Below are 24,904 nucleotides of genomic sequence, written 5' to 3'. Positions count from 1 at the left end.
TTTGGCAATGTTGTTTAACAACCAACTAATGTAGATCAACTGATCTATAATAAACATTCATATATGGCATGTTATATGGTATATATACTATTTATGTAAGTATACATGTATATATGCATATATATATATATTTATATGTAGTCCCTCAGTTAGAAAACAGGATCAAATTATATCCCCAACCTTGTTTTGCAGGTGAGGAAGCTAAAGCCCTGGGAGCGGTGGAGGGGGCTAAGGTACTATAATGGGTTGGCTGCAGGTTCTCCTGACTTCTACTCTGAGAATCCTTTGACCCTGCCTTCTTCACTCTGCTTTTTTGGTGGTGGGGTAGGGAGAGGGATTTAAAAATTTTTAACTAAGGAAACGATGGTTGGAGCTGATGCTATTCTAACCCAATAGATGTTAAAGATTATTTTCTAAGTAGCAAGGATCTAGACCACCAGGCTACAGGATGGTGCAGAGATATACCACCTTTGGACTGTGGTTGATACAAACAGAAGAAAGATCTTTGGTGAGAATGGTGGCCAGGTTGGCGACAGGGAGGGACAGGGAGAAAGCGAGGAGAACAGCCAAGAAATATGAAGCAGTAAACTTTTGACCTTAATTTATAAAACAGCCTAGGGCCAATTAAATAACTGTGTAAGCATATCCAGGAGCCCACCAGGGGCTAATCTAGCTAGCAAATTTTGCATTATTAAAAATTTCTGGGTTTTTTAACATTTGTTTTTATTTATTCAAAACAATTGGATCTAGGAATAGCTTTTTAGGTGCTTTTAGTTATCGTAGAGCTTGGTTCATTACTCAGTCTCTACATTTTAAGTGAAAAATTAATAGTGTTTACACCTTTGGAACTCATCACTTTATCTTTTGAGTTTAGTTCATGGTCATTACCCAGGCACTGGGAATGGTATGTGCTGGCTACTCAAACTTGTAGGCCTCCCCTTTGTTTTCAGCTGATTTTTTCTGTCTCCCCACAACACACTGAACTCACCCTCTGCAAAGTGATGTGAGAAGTAGGTTGTTGACGAGGGTGAGGAATTTTAGGTGTCAATTATTATTAAACACTATTATAACAGTTTGCACTTATTGTGTGCTTACTGAGTACTGAGCCTCTTCTGTAACTGTGTCATGTTCATAGCCCTGCAAAGGACTGGTTGTAATGACTACCCTTATTTATAAAATGGGATCACTGAGGCACAGAGTGGCCACAGGGAAGGTGAAGACTTGAAGCCACATGTGTCTGAATCTGACTCTCGCTGCTGCGCTCTGCCACTTTCGCCCGTTATTCCTGACCAGTTTGGACTCTTTTGGTGTGTCCATGTTATCAAGGAGCGTATTAGTCCATTTCTGTTGCTTATAACAGAAATACCTGAAAGTGCATAATTTGTAAGAAAACGAAATTTATTGCTTATAGTTTTGGAGGCTGGGAAGTCTAAAGTCCAGAGAAGACATCTGGTGAAGGCCTTGCTGGTGGTGATTCTGTAGTGACACAGGGTATTACATGGCAAAATGGCAGAAGCAAGAGAGAGAGACTGATCTCTTCACTGGCTCTCCTTTTAAAGCCCTGAGAACCATGCCCATGACCATCATTAAACCATCAATGGATTAACCCATTTGCTAGGGTACAGTCTGCACAATCTAATCACCTCTTCAAGGCCCCACCTTTCAATTAACATAATAGGATTTGTCACTCTCTTAACACTCTCACAGTGGGGATTAAGTTTTTAATACATGGTACTTTAGAGGACACAATTCAATCCAAAGTAAGGAGTGTCTTTATTAGTAAGGAAAAAAAGCTCCAAAGCTGTTGTGCCTCTTGCTCTGACTGATGTGGCTTTTATCGGAATAGTTTACAACAATTGTATCAACATGTGTGGGGTTGCCCAGGAACCTCAGTAGAGAGTTTGGGCATTTTGCTGTGTGGTACAGAACTGCAGAATGAGAAGGATGCAGGGGAGGGAAACAGGAGGTCAAAATGCAGAAAGATATTAAAGAAGAGCTGGAGTTGGCCGAGGAAGGGGAAAACCAAGCAATAATGTAGTAAACTCTTAGGCTTCTTTATGAAAGGGAATTGAAGCCCCATTTGGTCTCAGGTTTCAGTTCTGAGGTGCACTCAATTATAAGGTACACCATCAACTTAATAACAGCTATAACAGCTTTTAGTGTACATATATGTATGTGTGTGTATATATATATACACACACACATACACACACATATATAATATATGCCTGTCAATGTAAGATGGTCAGAAACATTTAAATGTGAGAGTGAAAAAGCATACCCTAGACTTTGTCTCTGTCTAGTCTCCATCAGGAACCATGGGGTTGCTCCAATGGTCTGCCCAGACCACCTCCTTGCAACCTTGATACAAGGGTGTTTTTCTGAAGATAAAAAGGAAGAGTAGCTGGGGGCGGGGACCATTTCATTTATTCTTACCTTATTCTCTGGCTAATCTGGATCTGGGCCGGGAAGGGCACAACTTTCCAGTTTTGATGTATGTATCATTCGATGGTGGCTCTTTCTGAGTTTATTTGTTTATTTATCTGGTAAGAAACTTGTTCTCTGCCTTGCAGGTTTTGGATGGGGAGGCTGGAGTTTCAAGATTTGTAAACTTCCCATGTGAACATCAGCAAAATCTCTCTGAGCTTCACTTTCCTTAATAGCCAAACCATGCGGAGGGGGATTGTTTTACTTGGTGATCTCTCAGTCCCTCCCAGTTCTAATGCCCTGTGATTTTATGACTGTAAAACTTGCTTGCACTTTTATGACAGGTGGAGAAACTGTAGAGCTGCCATTTTACATAAACAGATTCACTCCAGTCTAGACTAGGTGGAGGTTTTGTTGTGAGGCACTGTCCCACAAGAAATGCACTTACACACCACTCGTGCAAAAAAGGGCAGTCTATTCACTCTAGCTGGCCAGTGACCGTCTCCCAAGGAGCAACCAAGGAAGAGCGGCATCGAGCTTTGGTCTTGTGGGGTTTTAAAGGCAAAAACTACATCCTGTTGGCACACAGGTTTGTCCAGGTGCACAAAGCAAACTAGGGAGCTAGGTCACAGGGGCCGAGAATAAGCCATTTGAGCAATCAAGCGTACAAGTTTTCATTGTGTATGGTTCCTGTTTGCATGTAATAATTTGCTGTGTATGGCTCCTGTTTCTATGCAATGTTTTTTGTTTCTATGAGAAGGTCAATGGTTTCTCATGCAGAAGAGGGGGATAGTCTGCAGGTCAGACAGGAGGCAAAATGGAGTTACTTAGGTTAAGCAAGCAATTCTACAGAAGCAGATAGCGTATGTTATGAGGGTGTAGGGAGCTCTATTTCAGTTTTACATTTAAGAGTAAATCATTTCTCTTCTCTTTGAGAAACATATTAATAGTTTTGGTTTTAAAGAAGCAGATAGCAGAAGAGGGGGATAGTCTGCAGGTCAGACAGGAGGCAAAATGGAGTTACTTAGGTTAAGCAAGCAATTCTACAGAAGCAGATAGCGTATGTTATGAGGGTGTAGGGAGCTCTATTTCAGTTTTACATTTAAGAGTAAATCATTTCTCTTCTCTTTGAGAAACATATTAATAGTTTTGGTTTTAAAGTCAGTGTGTCTAAAATCTGAAGATGAGGAGGTAATACTGTGGACATGATAATTGGTGATGTAAAGATGTAGAAGAAGTTTTGGTAGGACTTTCTTGATTGTTTTAAAATGGAAGAAATCTGAAGAATTTGCTTTTTTAATTGTAGGCAATGGTCATGGTGTGCTATTCAATGAAAGTCTTCTTATACCAAGGTGTTTTGACTCATTTGCCAAACAAAATTTTTTCTTTTGTTTAAATTATGACAGTTATGAATAGAACCTATTGTATTTTATTGGCTTCTAGTCATACGGTACAGAATTTAATCAGAGGGCTTCTCTTTAAGCACGGATATATCACCTCCTCTGGAAACCCTGATTAGATTATGGCTCCCCAGGCTTCTAGATGTGATGTTCCCAAAGAGGCCTTCCCTGACCTCCCAGCAGAATTAACACCGTGCCATTCTCTGTCCCTGGACACTGCTTTCTTCTTTTTGGGGCTCACCACTCTCTGATATTAAACAAATAAACAATCTATTGTCTGTCTCCTCCCATAAATGTAAATGCCATCTGGAAAGGATTTTACCTGTCTTTTCCCTGTGGTGTCCTCAGTGCCTGGTACAGTAGCTGGCACATTTTAGGGGCTCAATAAACATTGAATGCCTACATGCCCTCAATAAACATTGAATGCCTACATGCCCTCATAGAGCTTATGTTCAGTAGGGAAGAAAATAAAATTATGTTATAAATGGAGTGATGATCTGCTATATTTTTCTGCAAGGCAGTTAAGGTGATAGAGAGTGGTTGTGATTACAGAATACTGATATTGCAGAGGGTGGTCAGGGAAGGTCTCTCCAAGGAGGGGGCATTTGCATGGAGGCCTGTGTGTCAGGGGTTTTCAAGACCTCCCCCAGGTTCACTGATTTGTAGGATCTGTAGGACTTAGTATACTCATGGCTAAGATTTATTATAGTGACAGATATCAAGCAAAATCAGCAAAGGGAAAAGGCACATGGGGTAAAGTCCATAGGAAACTATGTCAAGCTGTAAGAATCCTTTTCCAGTGAGTCACACAGGATGCATTGAGTTGCTCCAGCAGTGAGTTGTGACAACACATGCAAAGGGCTCTCTACCAGGGGAGCTTATTAGAGACCAAGTGCCCAAGATTTTTATTGGGGGCTGGTCAGGTAGGCATCCTCTGCCTAATATGTAACAAAATCCCAGACTCCCAGCGTAAACCACATTGTTGGTACAGTTTAGACATGGTGAGCCACTCTTATCATTTAGGAAAAGTTTTATCAGTGTAGGAAACTGTTTAACATCCAAGGTCCCAGATGCCAGCCAAGGACCAACCTTGCATGTAGGCTTTTCTAAGAAAAGGCAGTTTTAGGCTGCTACATTAACTCTTTTCTGAATAAAGGTGGGGGTAGGGGAGAGGGGATTAAGTGATTCAGTCATATGAATATTAGTGTGAAGAACATTCCTGACAAAGGGATAATTAGGAGCAAAAGTTGCGAGTTTAGAGTGGGCCTGGTGTATTTGAGGATGTAAAAAGCTCAGAGTGACTGAAGCAGGTGGAAGGAGAAGGAGAGTGATAAGATATTAGGTTCCATGGTGAGAGTTGATTTCTGGGAATAGGACCCCTGCAGCATCAGGCAATTTTGTTCCATAGGCCTTCTAGAAATAATGATGGTGAAGCAGACAAGCATTTACTGAACCCCTGCTATGAGTCAGGTTCAGTTCTAAAAGTATCACATAAATGATTAAATGGTTTCTCATTTAATTCTCTCAGTGTCTCAAAATAAAATGAGGAGGATTACTTTAGACTTGGGAATGGAAAGGTTAAGTCACTTGACCAAGGTCGTACAGTTAGTAAAACAAAGAGTGGGGTTTGAGCCCAGGTAGTCTGAGCACAGAGTGCACACTCTGCCACACTCCACAATGGGAATGATCAGCAACCATGTTTTAAAACTGCAAGTTGCAAGCTATGAATGGAGATGTGAAATTAATTGAGTGGGTCAGACCAATATTTAAAAAAAAACAAATAAAATAAGTAGTATTAGAATGCATTGTGTATAATGAGGGTAGATATTGTTTTGTGAGACTTTTGCTTCAGTTATATATAAATGTATTGGATTTTAGACACGTACATACAAATATACATATGTATACCAGGTTTCTGTGTAAAATGTATTCCCTACTTTGGGTGTTAATCAAAAAGCACTGTAAACTACTGATCTAGCAAAACTAGATACTTTTATATGTGTGAATCACTTTTTTTTTTCATTGCTCTTTCTGTTTCTGGGAGAACCTGTCCTTTTATGGGGTGAGTCAAGTCCCAGGACTTCATCTATTGAAACGTCTATCCACCAGTACACACCTAGTAACTGGTACTATAGGGTTGTAACAGAAATGATACAGCCAATGACAGAACTGATACAGCAACCCACCCTGCTCCTCAAATACCCCTTCATCAGGATACTTTAGGACACATAAGAGGTCCCTGTGTTTCAGGGAGGGGAGCCAGAGTTTTGCCCTCAGCTTTGAAGTCACCCTGTGACAGCTCATCATAGCATTGCCTGCCAGGTTAACCCAAACTGCCCATAACCATGCCCATCTGCCTTGTTCTTTTCAGCAGGAAAGGAGGTTGGTATGGAAGGAGGAGGTACATTGTCTTCAGACCAGCTGATTCACTTTATATACTGGTATTGTGGCCCAAAGTCATGGTGATGAAGAAAGAAAAAGAATAAATCATAAAATTTTATATATTCCAAGAAAAGGGAATGTTGATGACAGTGTATAATCACAATATTGCTTTCTTGTTATATATAATATAACGTAAATGAAATTGCTGTAAGGATTTTGGAATAATGATGTCCTGTGCACTGAAATTTTATGATGTAATCACAATGTTGATTATCAATCTCAACATAATTTAGACTTGATGAAAAAGAGCCAAGAGGCAGCCAGGAATTTGTCTTGCTAATTTTGAAAGCCTTTGTAGGCAGTTTAAAGACATCCTTTTACTTTTTTCCCTAATTTTTAAAAATTGAATTGTGATATCTCTGTCTTATCTACCATAATATATAATAACAATGACAAATGAGCATAGAAATCTGCCTGGAAAGACATTGCATGTGTTGGACACTTTCAGGGTATTCTAGTGAACTGGTAACCTTTAATAACATTAAAGAATGGCCACACATCAGGGTTTTTTAACTTTTTTTCTGAAAGCTAATGTATAAAGCATATGCCTTTTATCAAAATAGTAGAGCCATGAGAGTGCATTTTCCATTAACAATTTCTCCAAAGCTATGTAACTAGTTATCTCTTTCCAGGCAAAGTTTCAAATTTAGGGAATTATTTCAGACAGTAACTTTTTCTCCCCTAGATTTCAGATCATAGCAAACAGTAATAATAACAACCACTTACATAATCATGAGAGCTAATACTTACATAGTACTTACTCTGTGCCTGGCATTATTCTAAGCACTTCACAATTACTCATTGAATCTTCAACAACTCCACAGGATATTTTTATTTTAAAGATGAGGAACTTGTGGCACAGAGGTGTAGATGCTTCCCCAAGGTCGAAAGTGAAGAGCCACTGGAAGGCAGTAAGCGGCAGAGCCAGGACACAAGTTTGAGCTGGTAACCACAGTGCCTCCCACTCCCTCCTTCACAGTTACAACAAAGAAGCCCAAGGACCTGGTGAAGTAGAGAGTGCGAATAGCGCTCTTATTCCAACTTAAGAACATGGAATTAAAGCTCAAAAGGTTAAGTGACTTTCCTAAAATATCAAAGTTACACAGTGGCAGAGTCTGGAGCAAAGGCAGTTCTAAGTGAGAATCCCATAAGGCCTCCAGACGCTGTGCTGTCCCTCATTTTTTAACCAGTTTTCTCAAGACCTTCAGATTATCCTGCGTGACCACTCACTCTCCTTACTTGTAATCAAGGTCTTGAGGAGGTGGCAAGAAGGGTCATCTGCAGTCTATTTGGGAAAAGGAGGTGGGAGTATGGGTGACAGAACCACTGACAGCACCTCAGACTCTGGGTGGGAGTTTAAGGCCAGAAATCCGAATGTTAATCTCTCTGTCCCAGCATTTCAAATACACTTTTTTTCTCCTGGAGTATGAAAACAGCATTTGCTTAAGCCACAGGACTTTCAGCTGATCTCCAAGTCCATTCATTGGTACGGGAGATCATTTTAGTGCTGATGAACTGGAGTTAGGAATTGGAGTTAGACACCTCAGGTCAATCCTTTATATTTTACTCTGAGATATATTCTACTAAGTACTTTTGTACTCAGGCATGACCAGTGATTTTCGTGCATACCTGATAAAATATATTTGTGTCCACAAGGGGGCTTCATTTTCCTATTTTTCAAGTTTCTCTTTCAATAATTCTGTATATTTTCTTTTGTTGTTTTTATACTGAAAATAGAACCATTTGCTTGCTTTTGATAAGTACTTGTCAACACTAAAAAGAGTGTTGAGACCTAGGCACAGTGGAATAATTAGGGCAGCAAAGTCTGAGATGACAAGTGAAGACCTGGGGTGGGGTGGGGTGGGGCTTGCTGCAATGGTGGGATAGTGAATTCATGAGCATAGCGCATCCCTCCTATGAGACTCAAAACAAGGTCAGTGTTTTTAAATATTAGGATCATAATTAAGATTAAATTGTATCATAATTAAGTTTCTAAATCCCATTAACCTCCTCTAAAAGCTAAAGGTGAATTTTAAAAAAATAGTATTCCAGGTTCAAGTATTAATTTTTTCAGATGTTTAGTCCTTGAAACATTATTTCTTGGGCTTTGGATCACTTTTAAATCTGAATTCAAGGTTGGAGTTTTGTTTTTCTTCTTCCCACATATCTGAAGTTTCTGTTCCTAAGCCCTGGGCCCTAAATTAGTCCTCCCCGAAGCAATAGGGCTATGAATTGAACTAAACTTGGTTCGAGTGGAAATGAAGACCTGAGGTTACTAGCTCTTGTTTTGAGTGGCAAGTTTTCCATTTGTTTTGGAAGATGGTATATTCTAGAGTCATGAGGGGAGAAAAAGCTGTGTTCACAGTGGAATAACTACAGTGGAAAACATGCTTGGTCCAGCTTTCGTGTGCACGGTGTTGGAAAAAATGAGTGTCTACAAGTCACGGGAAGAGAAATGGCAGCACATTTCCAAATCAGCTTGAGTTTCTGAAGAAATAAGGATAAAATACGTAGACGGATTTAAAAATGTAAAAAGTGAAAAACTGGAATGAGCGGGCCTGGAATTTTGTTGAACAGTGCAACTTGCACATTTTATAGAAACTGTAGCCTTTCCACGGTTAAATGAAGGCCAAAGCCTTATAATTTGAATATTCTATTGGTTAGCATTTCTGGTTGCTATTTAAAAGTTGAAGTCCTTAGAGCTTACTGCTGAAAAATCTTCAGTGGGTATATTCCAAATGGCAAGATATAGGAGCATCTGTTGAGAACACAATCATTAAACATTAAAAAATACTCACCCTGAATTTTGAAGGAATGCTGTGGGATTAAACAAAATCTGCAGTATGTGTTATAGAATAGACTCAGTAGTGGCAATCATCATACTCGGAATAACTTTAAGTAATATTAAAAAATCACATTCATCCTTAGAACCAAATCTTATGAGAATATGGGTAACATAAAGCTAATATTTATTGAATGCTTACCATGTACCAGGTAAAGATGTTCTAAGCACTTTACATATATTAAGTCACTCAGTATACATAATGATGCTATCATTCCAAGTTTACTGATGAGGAAATTAAGGCACAGGCAAGTTAAGAGATGTGCCCAAGGTCACATAGCAAGTAAGTGGCAAAGCAGTGATTTGAAACAGACAGTCCAACTGGACTGGACAAAGCCAAAGTCAAGTGTTTCTGAACAACCTGAAAATAATTTCAAGAGAAGAATTTTGGGCAGTTATATTGTTATTGGCATGTGCTGCTCTTCAACACAGTCACTTGAGGAGTTAAACATCCATTTGGATATATAAGTTCTAGTGTGTATGTGCATGCGTTTTCGCACATGTGCATATATGGAGTGTGTGGATATTTATTTATGTACAACTACTTCATGATCTCAGCTGTTAGTTTTCAAAAAGTGAGGAGATAATTCACAAAGTAGTTTTTTCTGTGGTATCAGTAAGTAGTTGGAAAGAATCAGAATGGATTTTTATCTTCTGGCCCATCATGCCTGATATGAAAACATAGGAATCCTGTATATTTTCTGATCTCCCTGTCTAAAACAAGGTTTAAATAGTTATTAGATGGTGAGTGAGCATGGATTGTTATATCATAAACTGCCTGTTCTACTGAGGAGAATAGCTCCCTTTAGCTGGAGAGATAATCTACTAAATTATTTAGGGCTGAATTTTTAAACAAGTTGGTAAAAAGCATAGAAGATAATAAGGTTGTAGTCAGAGAGCAAAGAATGACACATAAGCTCAGAAATGTGTATAGTTTCTGTGGGTAAGAAAAAAACGTATAAAACGTAAATGCAGATAGAAATATGCAAATAGAGTTAGTGATAAAGCCACTCATTTTTAGTGTTAGTGAAATATCATGTGACTACATGATTATAGACACTCATAACAGCCTAGTTCCATCAGATGTGGCTCAGTGTNATCATGCCTGATATGAAAACATAGGAATCCTGTATATTTTCTGATCTCCCTGTCTAAAACAAGGTTTAAATAGTTATTAGATGGTGAGTGAGCATGGATTGTTATATCATAAACTGCCTGTTCTACTGAGGAGAATAGCTCCCTTTAGCTGGAGAGATAATCTACTAAATTATTTAGGGCTGAATTTTTAAACAAGTTGGTAAAAAGCATAGAAGATAATAAGGTTGTAGTCAGAGAGCAAAGAATGACACATAAGCTCAGAAATGTGTATAGTTTCTGTGGGTAAGAAAAAAACGTATAAAACGTAAATGCAGATAGAAATATGCAAATAGAGTTAGTGATAAAGCCACTCATTTTTAGTGTTAGTGTTCACAGTTACAACATGTGACTACATGATTATAGACACTCATAACAGCCTAGTTCCATCAGATGTGGCTCAGTGTAAATATCATGTGACTACATGATTATAGACACTCATAACAGCCTAGTTCCATCAGATGTGGCTCAGTGTCCAAATAAATATCTTAAATCCAACAAGTTCAAAACTGAACTCCTGATTTTACTCCCCACATCTCCCCTGCCTGCAGCTGTCCTTATTTCAATTGGCGGTGGCCCCGTCCGTCTGTCCAGTCGCTGAGGCCTGCGCCATGGCCTCCCGTGGCCTTCCCTTCTTCTGCACCTCAGCACAGCTAATCGGTCGGAAGCTCTGTTGGCTTTACCTTCAGCAGACACCCAGAATTGTTTGCTTACTTCTTGCCACTCTCTTCTCTCATCCCCTTTTGGGATTATTACATTTGCCTCCTACCGGGTCTCCTGCATCTGCCCTGGCCCTCGCATAGACTATTGACACAGAAGCCAGAGGATTCTGTGAAGACTTGAGTCAGACCTGCTCACTCCTCTCCCGAAGCCCCACAATGATTCCCCATTGCACTCAAGGACAAGCCAGAGTGGCATTCAAGACCCCGCATGAGCTGAACTTCTGTTACATTTTTGATTCACCTCCTTTTACTCTTCATCTTGCTGCTTCTGCTCCCGCCACACTGACCCCTTTGCTGGTCCTCCAGCAGATGGGGCAGCTCCCTTGAGGGCCCTCCCCTAGACATTCACAGGTTCACATGTCTCCCTTACAGCCTGTCCTCAAACTAGCCTCCCGTTTAGCGTCGCCCACTCCTGAATTCCCCTTATCTTGCTTTTTTCTTTTTTCACAGTGCTATGACTTTCTAGCACACCACATAATTCATTTATTATGCCTGTTCTTTCTTCTCTGTGTCCTCTCATCTGCTTCTGCTGGAATGTAGGCTTCATGAAGACAGGACACTTTGTTTTGTTTACTGACGTGTTGCAAGCACCCAGAACATTGACCGTAACACAGTAGATGCTCAACAAATGTTTGATGAATTGTTGAATTAAGATGTTTAGGCAATGTAAATAGATTTTAAATGTAACTGGAAAACAGGAAATATTGCTCAGATGCAATTGTAGGTGTGAGCTATCAGCATAGCAAACTTTGCAAGGCCATAGGAACCAGACACTTGTTTTCCTGCAAGACAGGAGGGTAAAGAGAAGAAAATAATGTGCAGTGTGTGTGTTTTCTCTCAACTATTTAAAAGTTGCTGAAATTATTTGCTTCTAGAAGTGCTGAATAAAATCCTTAAATCAACCCTATGAGGTAGGTTCTGTATCCCTGCAGAGTATTTAGCCAGGTACACAGAAGGTGCTTAGTAACCATCAGCTTTTATTGTTATCATACTTTGTATAAAGGCACATGCATTTTAAATAATTAATTTGAATAAATAATTGCAACTACTATTTTTTTTTATCAAAACCTTATAAACCTCATAAATTAAACAACACTGCATGCCTTGCATTTCATCTGGCATTTAATTATGTGTCTGTTTTGAATTAAGAAACCTCATGCTTTAAAAACTCTGGCAAATTGATTTAGTTTTTAAATCTTTGTGCAAGAGGTTAAGGTGTCATAGCTATCTAGTTTACTAATGTGGTGTGATTGGAATTGATCCTTGAAAGATCTGTTGTCCTCTTCTTCTTAAGGTGTGGGTGAATTCTGTCACTGAGATTGCCAGTGGCGACCTCTGTGCAGAAGACGAGGACTCCTCCCCACAGGACCTGGCCTACTGGGTCACTCCACCAAGTAATGGGCATTTGGCTCTCAGGTCATTTCCTGGCCGAAGCATCCAGAATTTCACCCAGGCTCAAATTAATGAAGGCCAGCTAGCGTGTTTGTACACACTAGTATGTCATAGAGAAAACGAATGTGAAACTAAAATGTGTTTCAATCAGTGGTTAATGTGATAGTCATACCTGAGAGCTGCGGACTGAAAACCACAAGCCATCTAAAAACTTTCCATGCTCTATAATTTTTGAAAAGGTGACATGTTTTACTAAGGCTAATTATAGCAAACATTAGAGAGTACAGATAACTCTCATGGGGCTTACTCAAATTTTAATGTAAGGTCATAAGCTTCTCCGAGAGCTCTTTCCTTACCACCCACTAAGATAGCATCTCTTCTCTGTCAGTCTCCATCCCTTTTCCTGACTACCTGACCTTATAGTATAGATGGATTTGGACACGTATTTGTTGTCTGTCTTTCCCACTAGAGTATAAGCGCTGTAAAGGCAGGCCCTTTGTTTTCTTCATTCTTGTATGCTTAGCACCTTGAACAGTGGCTGGAACATAATAGGTGCTTAATAAAAATTTGTTGAGAGAATGAAATAACATCAAACACCTATTATGTACCCAGGTAATGTTCCAGATGCTAGGGACCCATCAGTGAGCAAAACAAACAGATATTTGATCAGTGAATGATTGAATGAATGAATGAATGAGTATAACTGTAATTATGAGACCCTAACTTTGAAAGGCTTTTTCTTCTTCCCCAGTACATCAATAAATCAATAAGCCAAACAGCCACTATGAATCCATACAAGGTGACCCACTGCTTTGCAAGGGTGCCTGGCTGAGTTTCCAGGCTGCCCTGATCAGTGGACCAAGAGGGAAGTGGGCCATTCCCAGCCTGCAGTAGATGATGGAAGCATGAGCCAGGAGGGCATGATGGAGAGCTAAAAAGCCATATCATTTCAGTTATTTTTAATCATCCCCTTTGAAAATATAGTAAAGAAAATAAAGATAAAACATATTCTAAATCCAAATGTGGCGACTTTCTGATTATTTTTGCAGTTAATCCAAAGAATCCCTGAAGCATCTGAAAATAATTTACTATGTGTATGCTCCCCTCTAGTGGCTCCAAACCTGCAGCCTGGGACCCATGGGGGTTAGTTTTATTGCAACGGGATCCCAAATCTACCCACATATGGACTAAAGCGTTGTTTCTAGACACACGTGTGTGTTTCCATTTTTAACTGTGTGCAGATGTGCTAATCAGTAAAATGCAATTCACTTAAAGAGGCACTGAATTGATAGGAGGGCTCTGTTAATTACGTGTTTTTTTATTAGTAGGTACCATAAGTCCAAGTATTATTAGGTGAGTGCTTAGAAAGTTTTTTATTTCTATGAAAGAATTATGTTTTCAAAGTTGAGAGAACTGCTCTACATACTTGCATGAGAGAAATTTTGAATTTCTAAAGCTGTACTGTCTACAATGGAATCACTGACTCTTCACCACCTGTCAGGCACTGCAGGAGGTGTGGTCACGTCATCCATTTCATTTTATCTTTAGAAGTCCTCTGAGCTATAGGGAGGACATTTTTGAGATGGGGAAACTGAGGCTCAGAAAGATTAATTTGGTCTGACATTAAAGATGGGCTTTCTCCACTAGCTACCAACCATCGAAAGGCAGATCAGGTTGAAGTACTGAGATTACTATTTGCCATGAATGAATGAAAACAAAAATTCGCTCTCTTGATTTATTTGTCAACCACCAGGTCAATATTTGCTTTTGGTGAGTAGAGAAAATAATTTCTCCTAAAAAAGCAGGAAGGAGAGTTAAAGGCAAGCTCTATATCAGTGCTAATCCATTACCTTTTCTAAATGGACATGAGGGCAAGCTAATAACCCTCAAAGTGGCTGGAGCCCAGCTGCAGAGGAGTCTTTTGCTGAAACCAGCTGGTTCTCCCCTGGTACATCTGTCCATCATCAGTCCCAAACAAAGACTTAGGTTTCATTAGTCTCTCTTAGCATTTTATATTTGCAAAGTGCTCTGCTATTAATCTAATTCATTATTCCACATAACAACCTAAGTAGGTTGATAAAACTAAGATGTGGGAGGCTAAGTGATTTATTTAAGTCACCCTTCCGAAAGTACTGTCGGGAAATCTGAGATTGTGCAATAGAAAATCCACAGGTCAACTCCACTTTGTATTTCCCTCCTTACCCTTCTTTTGTCATAATTAGTCTGTTAGGGCACACCCCGTGCCATAGTCTATATTTGTTTTGATATAATTCCTTTGATCCCATCTTTATTTTGTTTCTGGATACATAAAGTTTTCAAAGTGTCTTCATTTCATGTTTCATTAAATACAATATTCAAAGTGCTATTTCTAGAAAAACAAGCAAATGAAAAATAACATTTGATTATGGACCCTTGTTCTGAATTAGGCAAGCTCAGACTTCTCTCTCTCTTTCTCTGTTTTTTTTTTTTTTTTAATTGTGATATTTGAGTGTACTGGAAAAATTTTAACAGTCTGTAACCTTTTTTGTGTGTGTGAGGAATCCGAACTCTCAGGATTTGCTTAGAAAACAGGGACTTGAGACACAGTCAAGCCATCAACCTATCTTTTATTCAATTGTTTTATTAAGGGAGTACTTGTATGTGATTGCAGAGTCTAACCATACCTCCTTTGTTCCTTGCCACATGTCACTGAGGGCAACAAAGATACCCATTGCATGATGCAAAGACCTGTGAGCCTCCAAATTTACTACTGGACGCATATTTTCAAAGGGTGAGGGGAATGTGAACACTGGGCTCTCTGCATAGTGATCTGGCCTGGTGATTTATGAGCCAGATTGGTAAAGCACTCCTGGGAACTAGATCAATAGGGTCTGTCTCTGTTTCATCTTTGCACATAAGTTAATTTCTAACTTTGCTGGTATTACTAATCCCTTGACAGAAGTGTGGGAGTGGAATTTCCTCCTTGCAGAAATTTAACAAAAGCAAGGCTGGGTCTTTCCTTGCCCTTCTCTTTCCCCTCTTCGAGGAATTTGAGATAGATGAATAGAGATAGATAAATAATTAGAAGTGCAGCTATTTGGTGGTGGTGGTGGGACTTAAGTATTATTTATTTCCCCCAATTGTGACTTGCAGTATTATCAATGTTTCAGAAATTACTAGGGTGTGTGAGTGTGTGTGTGTGTGTGTGTTATGTATGCATTACTTTTACTGGTATAAACTGATTTCAAAATAATAAAATGCAGGTGATGGATGTTTTTAACATTTAAATAATTTCTTTGAGATAACTTCTTTGCTTTCTTTGATTTAGAAAAATTTTTAATGATATTGTATGATTCCATTTATATGTAATGTCCATAGGCACAGATAGTAGATTATTGACTGCCTAGGTCTGGGGGAGAGGGGTAAACTTGAGGGAAGATAGGAAGTGTCTGCCAACAGGCACAGCGTTTCTTTTTGGAGTGATGAAAAAAAAAATTTAATTGATTGTGGTGATGATTGCACAACTCTGTGAACATACAAAAACCATTGAAATATACACTTTAAATGGGGAATTATATGGTATGTGAATCATATCTCAATAATTTTCTTTCTTTTATTATGTCACGAGATGGGGAAAATCTGTATTATAGACCTATATTGATATTGTTTTGTGTCTTTGACAGTATTTGATCTGGTGAGCTCAGTGACTATAGTAACACACTCTCAAATTAATAAGGGGTGTTTTGCAGGGGAGCAGGTGGGAAAAGGGTGAAACTGGGTGGCTTCTGCAGAACAACCAAATTGACCAGAGTCTAATTTTTCCTTTGAAGGAGCAATGTCAGGAGGCTTGAACTTTTAGGTTACTGATGGTTTGAAACTTGCAGCTGGACAAATTTTTAGCATCATGACCTGGGCTCTGATCATTAGTTCAGAAGTAAACAGAGGACTGAGCATCTTTCCAGGTAGGATTTTAACTTAAGTCAGTGTTCAGATTTAAGTGTTTCTCTGTTTAGAAACATTTGACATGGTATAAAATATCATCTTTTATTGTAGGATGATGCCAATAACATTTCCTAGAAAGAATTTGCCAACAAGTCCCAGAAAGAATTCTCTCTGCAGGAATTTAACAAAAGCTTCAAGGCGACCCTCCTCTCTTTTCCCTTTCCCCCTCCTCAGAGGAGGACCTGCTGGTAAGGGGGTGGGGCAGGAATCACTGAAGTGGCTGTCTGTCTTTATGGTCCATGTGCACTTACCCTCTACTCTCTCCTTGGTGTCCTTAAAGAAGCAAAGAGAGCCAGGATGTGAAGTGACCATCTAGTTTTACTTTCTTGGGAATTTCTTATCTTAAATATAAAAACCCTGTGCACAAGGGGACTGTCGGGAACTTCAGTGAGCACTTGCTTTGGGGCCCTGCAACCTCTGGACTGCTCTCTGGCAAGAATCTCCTGTGAAGTGACCATCTAGTTTTACTTTCTTGGGAATTTCTTATCTTAAATATAAAAACCCTGTGCACAAGGGGACTGTCGGGGACTTCAGTGAGCACTTGCTTTGGGGCCCTGCAACCTCTGGACTGCTCTCTGGCAAGAATCTCAGCCTGGCTGATGTGGAAAGAGCTAAGGGAGCTTCTCTGGCCCAACCACACCCTTATCACAGGGATGGGGAAAGATTTACCTAATGGCAGGGATAATAAAAAAGGAGAAAAAAAAGTTGAATTTGTTATAGCCTCCACAAAAAAGTACTGAGGTGGACACAACACAGGAAACGAAAAAATTTCAACATGCTCTGGATGTTGGAAAAAAACAAAACAAAACAAAACAAAACACTAACCCTGTGCATTGCGACTTCTTTAAATTATATGAGTTACCAGTAAAACATAGATGGAGAAAGACACTAATAATTAATCATTAATAAAATTTTTAATGATGGTCAGACTAGCCAGTTGTTCTCAACAACAGGGAAGCTTTTAAAAATACCAGTGCCTGGGCCTCACATTATACCAGTTGAATAGGAGTCTCTGGAATGAGGCTTGACATCATTTTTTTAAAGTCCCAGTTGGTTCTAAAGTGGAGCAAGGATTGGAATCCACAGGGCTATTCACTGTACTAGTTCTTAAATCCCTCCAAGCACACGAGGTAGGTGATACAGTCACAGGAGACTGGCAGATTTGTGTCTTAAAGAGAGAATGTAGGTTGGCCATGCCACCAGTAAGTGGTAGAGAGAGCTCTCATACTTCTATAAGAAAAATAGAGAAAAACTTTTTGTTGTAACTATTTTTTTTAAAAAAAACAACTATTTTTTGGAGAAATTTAAAAATTTTTTATATGCTTTAATAAGCATTTGAATTCATGAAAAGAAACTTTTTCAAAAAACAGTGAAAGAAATGCTAACCAAGATTCTTCTAAAACCTTTTTCTGTCTTGTAACTTTTCTCTGAGAATAAGTGCTGTGCTTCTATCAACTTTTTAAAGGCCATTGAGGTGTCATTTAGTATTATTTTTAAAAAGCAAACTATTACACCCTAGTAATCTGAAAAATACAGTAATCTATTTTAAAAGTTTCCAAAATAGGGTAAATCTGGTTGCTACAAAAAATTAAATGCCTTTTATTTATTCTGGCTAAACTGATTCTGGTTAAATAATTGAAGACAGTTATGTTAAAGGACACATAATCACTACAGTTTGGAAACTTTTGAGTTTCTGGTGCTTGTTTTACTGAATATTAGTTTGGCAAGAAAAGTATATTGAAGTGGCCAAATTTCCCTTGTCACGTTTGTTGAACTATGCAAAACATAGTTTTCATAGCTACAGCCCTAATTAACTTTCTCCTTTCCCTTTTCAACGTGCTCTGCGCCTGTCCTGACCTTGCCTCCCTGTGTCTGAGAACCCAGGTCAGCACCATAGGTCAGCAATAGTTCAACTGACCAGAACTTGCATGTTATACTCAGATCCCAAAGTGGGCTGCTCCTTTTCCTGAGCTCCCCCTAGCACGTTAGCTCTGTGGGTATTATTGGTTTCTGTGTCACCCTCTATCCCCACACTGTGACTTGTTTCCTGCTCCAGCTCCTGGCCAGTAGGAAGAAAGAAAGATTTTCACGTATATTTCCATTAGATGATTCTTATAGTTGATAAAATCTCAACTTGGGTGGGCGTGGAAATGAGAACTGTGAAATCACAGATTTTAGACTTGGGTTGGACCTTATGGGTCATCTGTTCCCATTGTTTTTGCTGTTTTTCCTACCCTAACATCCCCAAGTAGCAGGGACCCACCCTGTTCTGTATCAGAATTCCCTGGTGCGAGTGTGGTTCTGAAGACCAAGTTACCTCATCCTCTTTTCACGGACCCAAATAAGGCTTGCTCAGTGTGGCTTCTGCAGCCGCCACCCCAGGATTATGGGTCCCTGCCACTGTGTGAAGCCACGGGTGATGATGGCAGATACTATGTCCCACCTCAGTGTGTGAGTTAGGATGTCAGTTGAACTACTGCTGACCTATGTGTTCATACCCTACATGTTCCACAATATCAGGGAAAATTTATTCCTTTTTATAGAACTGTCAATTTTTTTAGAACTATAATGGGAATAGAATATTTATTCTTATTACAGTTCAAACATTCAGATACTATGGATATCTTGTGTTTTTATAGTGTTTCATATTTTTTATTTACTTCCCTGGGTTGTTATAAGGATTTAAATGAAATGATGTATATAAAAGCAAGTTTTGATCATCTCCATTTGGCAGATTAAAAACATGGAGGTTTGGGAAGTTTCAAGGTCATATAACTAATAGGGGTCATAAGCTCCAAGACTGAAGGCCAACTCCACTCCAAATCTGGTGCTCACATCAAGCAGCTCCTCTTCTTTGTGAGTGGGCCAGTGTTCCAGGTAACTAATAGGGGTCATAAGCTCCAAGACTGAAGGCCAACTCGACTCCAAATCTGGTGCTCACATCAAGCAGCTCCTCTTCTTTGTGAGTGGGCCAGTGTTCCAGGGCTGTCTTTATTTCACAATGTCAGTTTCCTGAAAACGGGGCCATCGTGGTAGCTGTTTATTTTTGTCTCTCCCATGTTATTGATGGATTGACGTGAGCAACCAGGGAAATATGCATAGCAACTTAACAAATAGCAATGATTATGTAGAAATTTTGTGTGTTTTACTCCCTTCAATTGGGAAAATATTGAAACCTGGCATTAGTCAACAAATTTTTTTTGACTCACGTTGATTGCGTACCAGTCAGACCTTCTCTCTGGTTCTTTAGACTTTGGCTATTCCTATTCTGCTTCCTTTGTATACTGTCCTAAAAAGTGGCCCAGGCTTGAGACTTGCAAGAATTTTCATGATAAGCCAGAAGAATTATTCGAATGCTTTGTGTGGTAAATGTTTTAAGGTTAACCATGTATTCTATGCTCTACAAAATGTGAAAATCATTTTTTAACTCAGTTATTTTAAAGGATTACAGTTCTTAACAAACATTTTTTGTGTGTATGTGAACTAAGGAAAAAAATCTACCCAAAATATATTTTTGTTTTGTTATATATATTTTGAATATATATGTATGCATGTATATATATGTATATATATAAATAAAAACATGTTCTATTTCTTTCTGCAGAATTTATTCCCCAGAAAGGAGCTTTGTAACCAGTTTTTCACCTTGAATGCTACCACCGAGTTTGTCTATCATTAGTGGTGGCATGTCGGAACATACTGTGGCTTTAGGAACTAGTTTTTCTGCTTATATCAAATTATACTTGGTTTGACCTTGAGATTTTTGTTAAAATGGTCTAGAATATAAGCTTACATAGATCCAGAGTTAAGCAGCCCATCAGCAAAGGGTCTTCCTGGCAAACTCTGTGACTTCAGTCTCCTTAGTCCTGAGATAGCGGGAACCATGTCTCACCAATATCCATCTGTCCTTCCTGGTAGGAACTGAAGAAGAGAAGAAAGGAGAAGGGAATCATAGTGTGTTGCCAAAGGGTATAGAGCAGAGATTTGTCCTGAAATCTTTTTAGCCAGTGGTCTTGAAACACTGAATTGAATGTTGTAATGTGAGGTACTAAATAGTAAGCTGACACAGTCCTTGCTATTCTAGGGAAGCCAGCAAGGCTGGCATCCCTTTTGCCTACTTTGCCTTTCTCCCTCCCCTTGAGGTCTGAACTTTGATTGAACCCAGGACCCTGGAAGCTTTGTAAATGAGAAACTTATGTTCTTATTTTGTTGATAAGCAGTTAGCTATGAATCTTCAAGCGCTGTGGCAGCTGAAAATGTTCTATAAACAGCTTGGTACCAGACATAACTGATTTAATCAGTACGATTTGTTATTTTCATTGGCTTATAAAAAGAAACCTAAAATAAACTAGGATGCCTTACAGGTCATCATCTTGTAAGGTCCTCCTGACCCCATAAAGTGTGTCTTTTCATTTCCCACCATCTCCCCTTGGGTACTGGTTGACAACATTATAAGACTTAGTGGGAGTTAACCAGGAACTATAGAAAATGTTGTCGATCCTCAAGGAAATGAAGTCTTATTAGTTGGTGAAATAAGAGACTTCCACTCAAGAGTGCACTAACCACACAGAACATAATATGGTAAGTGTCTGGTGAGTGGTGCAGCCTGGATGAGCTGCATGAGTTCAGAGGAAGGACACTTCGCATAGACTGCAATGGTCAGGGAGAGCTTGCTGGCCAAGACAGACCTTGAGCTGTCCCTGTAAAAGGAGTAGCATTTTGGCAGGTGGCATCGAGGAGGGTGAGCATGCCAGGGAGGGCAGCATGACTGCTCAGTGAAGACCAGGAAAGAGGAAGGGTATATTTGGAGGGTGGGGAAGAGAATATGTCTGATTTATTGAATGGTTAATCACAGTATTTCCTGACTTGGATATCATTTCTTCCACTGAGTTCAAAGTAAAATGATAAGACAATATAGTGTCAACTTTAAAAATACTCACTTCTGAATCAGGGAGACTTACCTTTGACTGTCAGGGAAGTTGCTTAACCTCTCCAAGCCACATTATCCCTTCTTGATGATGAGCAAGCAGATACACACTTCTCAGGGTTATCATGAAATCTAAAAAAAATGGCAGGGACAATGTCTGTGCTGTTTCTTGGTATATCTCTGCTCCTGCTCGTAGGGCTTTCCACATATGAGATACTTGGTAGTGTTCCTTGAAGGAAGGTGTAAGGCCTCCAAGCCTGGTTACCATGAAACTCTTGTTATTATTGTGGTGATTGTTTTTCATGAAACAAATACTCTGGGACACAAGTATCTTTGAGAAATGCTGTTTTTAAAAGGAGGATAAAACAGACTTCTTTGCTCCAATACTTCTCAGAGACCTTAACATGCTGATTTGCTTTTCGAATCTCCTAGAAATACATATGGAGTAAAGCCTTGCCAAACAGATGTGGTTACACAGCCCTCTTATCACTGTGCCCCTTGTAGGATAGTTATCCCATGGACATAGATTGAGATGGGATCTTAGAGAAGTCCTTCCTAAATTAAGTGCCTGGAGCTCATTGATAAAAACTTCGACTGCTTGGATGAAAAGAGGTGGGAGGGGGAAATGATGTCTGGCTTTTGGTGAGTTGGGCTGGGTCATAAGAGACACTTGCCAGGCAGTTGCAATGTGGGATGAGTTAGTCTTGCTGAGTAAGCTCAGAATGACTGCTGACTAGGAATTAAACCTAGACAGCCTTCTGGGATAAGCAGCTGGAGAAGAGAATGAGGGATTAATGTACCCTGGCTGAGAAAAAAGCACTCTTGGCCTGGCCTGGAACAGTGCTGGTGGGTCCTCTATGCCAAAAGGCCAAGTTAATGAAATAATATTTTAAGAAAAGAGTCCCTTCCACCCCCCACCCACCACCCCCACTAAAGATAAATCCCGGAAGTGACGGAAGAAGTGAATTATGAGTTAGGGTCCCTTATAAGGAGGAACAATAGGGAAAGATTCCTAAGAAAAACTGAAGATGGAGAAGCTGGATATTGGGTTGCCCAGAGACTGCACATGAGACACAATCTATCTGATAGGAAGGGGAGACAGGTAATAAAGGAAGGGTCCCGGTACGACTTTACATAACAGTGACTAAGAGCAGAGAAATGTTCCTCACAGCCTCCCTGTGTTGACCTCTCAGACTGGCCCCCCAGCTCCAGCGGCCAGAAGGTGACAATGACCACAAGAATGACAGCAGTAAGAAGTGAGAGGAATGTGGGAGACAGATACAGGCATCACATGAACCCTGTGTGCAGCAACCAAACCTGGGCCAAGGCCGTCCTGAACCTGGCAAGAACTGTGTACCTGAGGCTGACATTCCCCGGCACTCCTACCCTCCACCCAGGAGTCCCAGGACCTAGTGCCTGTCCCAGGAGCTTGGGCATTTTGAATAGAGCATCCAAATTGAGGGCTCAGAACAATCCTTGCAAATCTGGAAATCTTCCAGACCCAAATCTGGCTACTCTTGGAATTAGCAAGTGCCTAATGAATGTGGTTTAAACAGTTAGTGGCCCTTGCTCTCTAAGACTACAAATGGCTGAGTAAGGAAAGCAAGAAAGAATGTCACTTGGAAGACTTAGCTATTACTGGAGTGTTGACTCAACTTCATAAACAATTTATAAGGAGCCTACTTGGACAGCCTAATGCTAAAGTCCTTTAGCAAGGGCTAAAACAGAAGAGATGAGATAAAGGTCTGGGCCAGAAGAATGATGTGAGTCGATTTCAGACTTGCCATCCTCTAAGGTTGGAGACATCCCTACATCATTGCAAAGTAAAAGGATATGTCCTCTGACCCTGTGTTCCTCCAACTGTGGTCTATGGACCTTCTGGTCTGTGAACTGATAAGAACGGAGAGCAAGTGGAAGTACTTAGAGATTTTTATAGCAATTTGATATTACTGTGACATTTTTATTGTATTTTACAAAATTATTGGTGGGCAGTGGATTAGGGAGAAAACACTGATCCTTTACTGCAGAGCATTTGAGATGCACTGCTCTAACCTGAGTGTCCTCAAGACTCTCTGGCCTTTGGTTGCCAATGAGGTCACATTAGCATGCAAACTCATGTGTCACTGGTTCTTCCCCCCTGGGTGTTTACATGGCCTTCACTCCCCACAGTGTCCATGCAGCATGCATGTCTGGGGGGCCCAGGAGAAGTCTCTCATTTGTTCAGGAGCCAACCTCCCCCTCAGAGGTATGTGCAGATGGACACTCTGTTGAGCCACCATCAAGCCAGGATGCCTCTCCCCTCCCAGGGGAGAGGGCTGTGTCTTGTGTTCTCAGTGCTGCACTATCTGCTTTCCCCTTCACACTCTCAGACCTGAGCCAGGGGCCACACACACCCTGGCATTGCCTTCTTCCTCTAGGGATCAGTTAGACACCCAGGCCTGGGCTGGGGCCCCAGCAACAAATTAAGCCAATGGATGCCTCAGGGGTCACTGGTCCCTCACAGTTCAATTTCAAGTTAGAGCTAGCCAGTCCCTCCATTTGTAACCTTGTGTTTTCCAAAGAGTGTTCAGGGGTCTCTAAGATTATTTCATTAACCAGCAGCCTTCCTCTGCTTTATACTTATGTGCATGTTTTAATCATTTAAGTTCCATGAAGGCCCTTTCCTCTCACGACCTGAAAACTGTGACCAACGATGTGGACAATGCAGGAAATAGAACTGTATCTTTTATGGGGGTAAGTTCCCCTAGACTGGGGAGGTTGGTGAGAATGAACTTTGACAGAGGATGTTTCCATTTTTACCCAGTATCTGGTGAGTCCTGATGTCTGCGTCTCAAGCAGGGCTGGGCGTCTCTGCAGGGCAGGCAACATCATTTGTCTTCATCCTGTTAAACCAAGCGGAAGTGCCCCTTTGCCCAGGCCATTAGTCATTTCAGCTGTGCTGGTTTTAAAACTGGACACTTTGTACAAAGCACAAGATGGGGACACAATTGTCAGAAGATGCTAAGCAAATTTAATGTCTGTGTCTAATAAAAAGGGATCCTTTTATCACTAAAAAACGATTTAAAAGGAAATCCAAAGCATAGTTGTAGTAGTCAATCCTGCAGGATATATTTTTCTGTGTGCATTTATATTTAATACATAATATTGTATACATTATTTCATACGTTATAATTATATGATATGTGTATATACGTGTGTGCGTGTGTGTGTTAGTGAATGAGGGCACTTCAAAAAGTTCATGGAAAAATAGAATTAAAAGGTAGCACTAATGTTTCCATGTGCCTTTTGAAGTACCCTCATGTGCATATATACATATGGACTTCAAACTTACTTTTATTTACTTTTTGCATTTCTGCCAGGAGTCTGACTTACTGGATGTGTTTGCTTATATATGATTTCATTTTGTAAAAGTCAACATTTCCAAATGGTCTTCTTGAGTGTAACTATTTCTCTTATTTGCCATTCAGCTTTCTTTTTCTATTCTGAAACTGTGTACACTTGGTACACTTAGATCTGACATTTGATTTGTCTGTAGCTTTATGAGGCTAAGGAATAAAAAAATCCAAAGTCAAGTTTAGAGGAAATCGCAAGAATAAACCATCTGTCTGTCATTAACTTTTGAGCCATTTCTCTACAG

The 24,904-nt window shown here is 39.9% G+C and overlaps 1 pseudogene; it reads left to right on the top strand.

Annotated features, from left to right (window-relative positions):
• LOC103597540 overlaps positions 1-24,904 on the top strand; it is a 48,747-nt pseudogene that overhangs the window by 8,730 nt on the left and 15,113 nt on the right.

This window comes from Galeopterus variegatus, unplaced genomic scaffold (assembly GCF_000696425.1).
Source record: "Galeopterus variegatus unplaced genomic scaffold, G_variegatus-3.0.2 Scaffold2344, whole genome shotgun sequence".
In the NCBI taxonomy this organism is placed as follows: Eukaryota; Metazoa; Chordata; class Mammalia; order Dermoptera; family Cynocephalidae; genus Galeopterus; species Galeopterus variegatus.
Note: the sequence above shows the minus strand (reverse complement) of the source record. Positions and strands in the feature narration are given on the sequence as shown.